The sequence below is a fragment of the Hirundo rustica genome, chromosome 1 (genome assembly GCF_015227805.2).
Source record: "Hirundo rustica isolate bHirRus1 chromosome 1, bHirRus1.pri.v3, whole genome shotgun sequence".
In the NCBI taxonomy this organism is placed as follows: domain Eukaryota; kingdom Metazoa; phylum Chordata; class Aves; order Passeriformes; family Hirundinidae; genus Hirundo; species Hirundo rustica.
In genome coordinates, this window is record NC_053450.1 from 35860168 (window position 1) to 35867836 (window position 7669).

A 7669-nucleotide genomic window follows, 5' to 3' on the forward strand; every position below is an offset into this window, starting at 1 on the left:
ATTCTCTCTCAGCACTATAGTCTGCTGACTGCCAGGTTGCAGCACTGAGGAGTCTTTTAGCAAGGGAGGACAGTGCAGGCTGGTCTTAGGAAAGATACTTGACTTGTTTTAACTGGTTTGCATAGTCTGGAATCTAGTTCCACATTCTCTTGAACCTGTATTACCTCTTGGTCAAAACAAGCACTATCTGTGCTAGACAGCTGTTTATAGAGGTGTAACATCAAATAAATTAGCGGACATGGACTGCTCAGTCTAAGCTGGAGAACTGAGGCTCTTGACTCTTTGGATCAATCTGAATGACCCCGCAGTTGAAGCACTTTGTCAGGGAAGACACGGCTCCTTCTGTACAGCACTGTTTGCTGAGATGTGTGAAAAGTCTAGCATTGCCTTTTCATGAGTGTATGGTAGAGCTTCAGCCTTGGGTGACACTGATCTGGCACCTTTCCCAGGCATAATGCTGGACCAGATTGAAAGATTTAAGGTGGAGCTGAGGCACACAGCCCTCAGGCTGGAGCAGCTCTTTGCCAAGATGTTGGAGCCATAATACAGGTAAAATTTGGACTCACATGCTCAAAGCTAAGTGTGACGACAAAACCTTCCAAGGTGAAGGCTAAGGGTCCTGTGTTTAGCAGGATCAGACATTTCTAACTCCTATCACCATTACACATAAACAGGACCTATAAATTCATATGGGGTGGTAACAATAGGGTAAGAATAATAACATGTAAGTCCACAGTTACAATACTAAATATTACAGTAAAATCAGGTGTTTGGGAAGGACCACACCTTCTCATTGTTCCAAGCAGAAGCGCAATATCCCTTGGAAACAAGAGACAGCCTTTAAACAAATTATCCTGTAAACAACTTCTGCAAGGATCTAGTAGCTTACACTACTGCTTTTGATAGAAATTGGTTCCTAAAAAAAGAGTGGGCCAGTTGTGACAGCCAGTATGATGATATCTACTTTTCAGAGTTCTGGGTCATAGCCCCATCCTGGCAGAGCTGTATGGGAGACAAGAGAGACAGACACTCTCATGCATACCAGATAATGAATGAAGTGATTGTCGGTTGCCTCACTCCATTTGCTGTCATCTAGAGATGATACATTAGTCAGAAAATGGAAAAGTTATTTGTGAACACTTTCAACAAGTCCTTATCTTCATATCTACAATAACTAACACTATTTGTTAAGCAATGAATGAGTAAGAAGTACCAGAGTTATTCACATCTTCTGAGTGTAATTTCAGAGTGTCTTTTCCCCTTCAGGAGATGAACACTTGAAACTCAACACGTTGCACTGCCAATAAATCACAATATAAAATGCTTTGATTTAGTATCAGTTAAATTTATTTTTAAAATAAAAGGGAATTGAGACACTGAATTTTATTTACTAGGTTTTTTCTGTAATTTCCTACATTTTTGCTAACAAAAACAGTGTATCAAGATAGACACCATAGTATGGAGAAAATATTTGACTAGTATTTGACTTTCTGTAAACTTTTAAGGGCAAAATTTTATTATTCAGAAAAGAAAAAAATACTTAACAATTTCTGCACATATTTTACTGCTTTCAAAATTGTTGAGATAGAAACTTACAAAGGTTTCAATTTTAATAGGTGTTAGAATAATATGCCATTTTTGCTGCAGATGAATAATTATACTATTACACTTTTCTGCTCCATGAAGATTTCCCCTGACTTGGATAGGAATTCTAAATGTGAAAGACATATAGGCTCAAATCCTTGGTGTTGTTCTCAGTGCTGAAATAGTATGTTACAAGAACAAAATTTCCAGCAGATGCCTCTCACTATGTCATTGAACTTCAGCAGTCTCTCAATTTGAGTTCAATGAAACCATTCAGGCTTTTAAAGACAATGATAGTGATATATGGAATGAAGACCAGCTTTTTTTTCTACAACACATACATAATGAAAAATACAATGTAATGATTTACTCAGAATGATTTTTTTTAATGGGACATTTAAACAAGTAACCTGATTTAAACAGATCCTTAAGAAAAGGTTTTTTGTTCTCCTCCAAAGCCAAGCACTGGGTTAGAAATATAAGTGCAAATAGAAATAAACTCTAGTTTTGAGAGAAGCTCAAGAAGCACAAAATTTATCAGTTATTCAGTACCACTAATGGGGTATTTCCTTTACTTTTTAAAAGTAAAGTGTAATTTACTTAGGAAAACAAATGCATGGATTTCTAAGGATAATTTCAATATAATACCACAGAAATGTAAATAGGTGTCAGCTAAATTTCAGAATAGAAGTGAACAATGAATTTAACAGAAAATGATCATGGTATCATTATATTTTCAACCAACCTCTCTCATGTAATATAAAATTAGAGATAGAAAAGGCAACAGAAAAGTCTGTAAGTTATCAGAAAAAACAATGTGAAAGACTTGTTTTTCAATTAAATGTGACTTTCTCCAAAATAAGAAAAGATATATGATAATTTGTATTCTGAACATATACAAGTTTGAAATTTATAAGGGCCTATTAAATATATATATATATCCATTTAGCACTTGTGAATATAATACAAGGACATCATGGGTGTTGGGATGGCACATGGATCTTTGAAGCTGATGCAACCGATTACCAACTTTCTCAGGTTCTCCTCCTTTAAATGCTGGAGCAGTGATGTATTTATCTGGACTAATAGGAGAGAGAGGAAGTCACAGCCCAAAACACAGCTCACTCAGAAATTAAAAGTGAGGAAAGTGGGCAGGAAGATACCACTGGGTTCTGGGTGTTTCTGGAAGCAGAGGCCAGCTGTGATCCCTCTAAGTGTTCCAGCTCTGAGCAACCTGGTCTAGTGAAAGGTATCCCTGCTCATAGCAAAGGGGTCGGAACTAGATGATCTTTGAGGTCAGTTCCAACCCTTTCTATGATTCTGTGACCTGCAAATGACAAACAGTCAGAACATGAAGCAGAGAGCAAAGGCAGGGAACAGTGGACCTGACAGAAGAAACAAAATAATGGCTAGAGGAAGGTTTGGAAATGCAAACAATGGAAATACCCAATTTTAGCCTGAGCTAGAAATCATGCCTTTGCTCTCCATAGAGAAAAGGCTGGCATCACGGAAATGTTGTAACCTATTCACCACCAATTTTCCTTCCCATAAGGAAAATAAAGTCAAAATATTACAGATGTTTTACAGGGCAAACAATTATTTTACTTTTTAAAATATTTCTTTTCTGGTTTGGGAATTTTTTGATCTATTCCCACTTGTTTACATTTATAGTAGCCATTTATTTGACTGGTGTTTGTGAGCTCCATTTTGGCCTAGTTTTCCACATTCATGTGTGATATGACCAGAAGACTGCTGCTTTGGTTAAAACAGTGACATCTGCATCTGACAATGTATTATTTTGACTCCTCCAGCTTTTGCAGAGTATAGCTCAAAGTATGAAATCATCATTTGAATTAAAATGAGGGCAAGTCCACAAAGCAGCCATGACTGAAGAAAAATCTGGGGGTTTAGACTGAGCTGTACAGGGGGGTTTCCCTGTTCAGGAACACCTGAAGCAGCCCCCAGCCTTGTCAGGATCTGGAAGCCCTCAGCAGCCAATGAGGCAAGGATGGGTGCCAGGAGCAACCATGGGAGACTTAAATGGCTCCAGGAGCACACGAGCAACCTGGAGCATGGCACGTCAGTTTGCACAACAGGTCATGCAGGAAGGGCTCCTCTCCAGCCGTTTGGGTGGAGCCAACAGAGGCAGCAAATTAACCGAGTACCTGGTAAGGAAGAGCAAAAAGATCCTTCTAGCTCCAGTGTTATTAGCATAGTAGTTTAAGCTTCCTTAGTTGTTGACATGGCCATCAATCTTGACCCCTGTAGCTTCGAGGGTCACTGGCCCAGCCATGTCAGAGGCTCCAGCCAGCCACACCTGCTGATGGCAGATGTAGTTTTCCAGGTCACAGGCTGCCAGCAGTGCCTGAAGCTTCTTTGTGAGACTGGGACCACAAAGTGCTATTTTGCAAAATGTGCTGTGTTTGAGGAGCTGTGTTGCAGGTGGAGCTCCAGGAAGTGAGCAGGCTACGCAGTATCTGAGTGAATGAGTAAGAGATAGAGTGGTTATTTTCAGCCACACTACAGTCTCAGACTCACAGAAGTCTTGAACCTCCATTATGGTGCAGAAGCAGATGGACTCAGGACCCTGTAAGGTAATTAGTCAAAGGACTGTTAGCCAAAGGTCTGTTAAAGATGAAGGCTGGCGGCACATCACGGCATGTACCAGGAAGAAGGTTCCTCTTTCTCTGAATTTGACAAGTAGGGCTGGTACCTTTTACAACAGGTATGGAGCTCTGGGTCTAGAAGGCCAAAGAACTGATGAGGTGGGGGAAGGTCTGTCTGGAACGGTGGGGTCTCCTGAAATGATACCACCTGCACCCTCCATCAGAGCCTCCTCTGTTAACAGGAGAAGAAGGGTTGTTGTGACAGGAGGCTCCGGTCTAAGGAGGATGGAGAGTCTGATACGCAGACCTGACCCAACTCACAGGGAAGTCTGCTGCCTCCCAGGGGCTCAGATAAGGGACTTTACTGGAGAACAATCCAGTCTATTAAGGCCCTCTGATTACTATCCACTCTTGGTTGTTCAAACTGGTAGCAATGACATAAAGAAGAGAAGTCTGAGGGTAATCAAAAGAGACTCCAGTAACAAGGTACACATGGTCTCAGTTTCAACTTAACCTATAACAAACCTGGAAAGTAACTGTGGGCATAGGCTGGCTGCATACCTATTTTCCACTTTCCCTTTTAAAGGATCGGTGCTTGCTTCACTGTTTCGGGAGAAATTGAGATAAAGTAACTTCTGAAGTCCCATTTCAGACCTGCCTGAACTTAATCTCTATCCAGTCACTGCAACGTTTAATTTAGTAAAAGTATCTATTCAGGATAGAGTCCAAAGTACAGACTCTACCCCATACTCCACCCAATTCCTCTAATTCCTCTACAACACCTCCCTTAGGTGTGCCCCACGCCCAGGGAGATACACATTTAGCAACCCCAAGAGTTTTACCGATTTCAGGCTTTGATGGATTTGCAACACAAGATCACAATCTGAGTAACATAAAGATGGGCCATTAGCCTATGCCCCAGGCCTGAGGTGTCTGGCACAAGAACATACATGCCCAAGAACAAGCTGAGCCTTGCTCATTAAATATCAAAGGAATCATTCGGATTTGCTTTACTTTGGTATGGGCAGTTGAAAACTGGTGGATCAGGTGCTGATTCATGGGCAAATCAAAAGTCTTCACCTCAAGAATGGGAGGGTCAGTCAAAAATGTCTCAGATAGGTGGAAGAAAACAAGTCCAGGTTTTAGCCTGCTGGTGAACTTTGAGACTCAAAAGTTTCTGTATTGGCTTTGAATGAAACCAATCCCAAGGAGAAGAAACAGTTAACGTAATAAACATAGAGAATACTGGAAAAGAAAGAAGAAAGATAGAAGTAATCTTGAAGTACATCTGATTTGATTTTTAAATGTCAATCATGAAAAGTGCTGAGTAATACCAAGTACCTGTGACTTAACTGATCCCACATTAACTCTGAGACACTCACTGCTAAGCAAAGTATTGGACTCTCCAGATACGTTTCAAATTTAATGTGCTACAATGTTTTGCTTTTTGTTTTTCACAAAGTTAAGCTTAATTCAAATTATTAACTACAACAAAATATAAACCCATATCTTTTAAATAATATCCTAATTATGTGACTGATCAGCAAGATCACTAATACCATGCAATATCAGAGGAACAAGCGCTGCAGTAAGTTAACAAAACCCAAAGAAGACAATTTTAAAGGCATGATTTAAAAAGCTTTAGCGCCAATATACTGATAAACTGTGGTCCAGAAATTACAAATAAGAAGAAAAACTTGTTGTGCAGTATAGTTAGCACCTTGGGAATCATTGTCAGCTCTAGTTTAATATAGCAGGATTTAGAAATTGTGTGACTGAGTCATATTATTCAAGTCACATTTTAAGTCTATGTGAGATTTTCCTCCTTCAAACTTTATTTGTTAACTGCATTTCTTTGCAGTGTGAACGTTAAGACACAAATGTGAATTTGGAACTGGTGTGTATCTCCACTTTTTTACATGACGTGATTTTAGTTGATAATTACCCTGTGTCTTATTGCTAATTAACTTCTATGTAAGCGGTAACTTAGCATTCCTCTTGAAACATTTTCTACTGCACTTTGATCAGATCAGCATTGCTCCACCTTGTTTGCTCTTGCCACGATGGCTCACAAGTTTTTGAGTGTATTACTGATTTTATTTCAGTTTAGGAGGTCTAGTCTCCTGTTTAAACACTTCTATTTTTTAAAATGTATATGCCATAAGTATCTGCTGTGTTTTGCAATGGCTAGCATTCATGACACGAATGCTTACTCATTTTAGGGCAATACCCCACTCACTGACTTTCTTTGGTTTGTGATCATGTATTATTTCCTGCATTTCCCTGTGTGGGGTTTCAGGAATGTCTGTGGGTAGAATCACAGTTGTATGATCATCCTTGACAAACTTGATCTTGATGACAAACTTGTCTGGATTTTACCATCTCCTTTTTCACAGCTTCTAAGTCTAACCATTTGGCTCATATAATATTCTTACATCACAGTCCATCAATAACACACTTTTAATAGTTCTGGGATTTTTCATCTGCAATCTTCAATCATTCATTTTTCTCACTTGGGTATCCGTGTACTCTTTAGACTTTCTCTTGAACTGTTTCTGTTTGCAACAGGATATTCACCCTACTGCTGACTGATCTTTATAATGGACAGGACTTGAGAGCTGCATCTTTTACGTTTTCTTTACATACATTCCTTTCTCTCTCCTCTCCTCCCCTCTCCTATCTTCCAATTTGAGCTATAGCTATGTTCAGTACTCCAGAGAAAAGAAAAATGTCCAGATGTTGTTTATATACGTACACCTGCCAGCTAATGAGTTAATACATGATATTTGTTTTTATAATAGTACAAACACTCTTTAGTTGTCCCAAATATTTGCTGCTAGCAAAGACTGCAGTATTTCCATGGCAAATTAAACTGAATTACAGCAATGAAAAATAAAAGGTACATTTTGAAGGTTACAAAGTCAGCTATTAGAAAGTTTAAAAATCTCAGAATTGCAGGCCTTTAATCAAGGTAAATATAACGTAGTTACATTATTTTTCTACTATAACTTTGCCAAATTCTGAATATATAATCTTGTGCAGGGAATACAGCACTCTTCAAAACTTTGTTAGGTTACTCAGGGCATACAACTGAGTACCTTACTATGTTGCAAATATAAATCCTGTTTAGGGTACACCAGCATTAATATTTTCATGGATGCTCATCAGCAGGGAAGTTAAATGCAGGGTTTTTTTTATGTTAAGAGTGCTTTATATGTTCAAAGAGCGAGTCCTTAAAACACCACTGTTTTTGTAGCTAGATACTATAGATATGTATTGCTTTTGATGGGCTTAGCACTTTGGGAAGTCAGACCTAAGCTCTCAAATTGACCTGCAGATAATGAGGGTCTATCAGATAATTAGCCATGGTATGATGGTCTAGAAACTATCCACAGAAATGGGTAGAATGTAACTGTGAAGGAGAATCTTTAGCTAAATTAGCCAGGCAGCCACTGCTTTAGGAGTCATCCCCTTGCCTC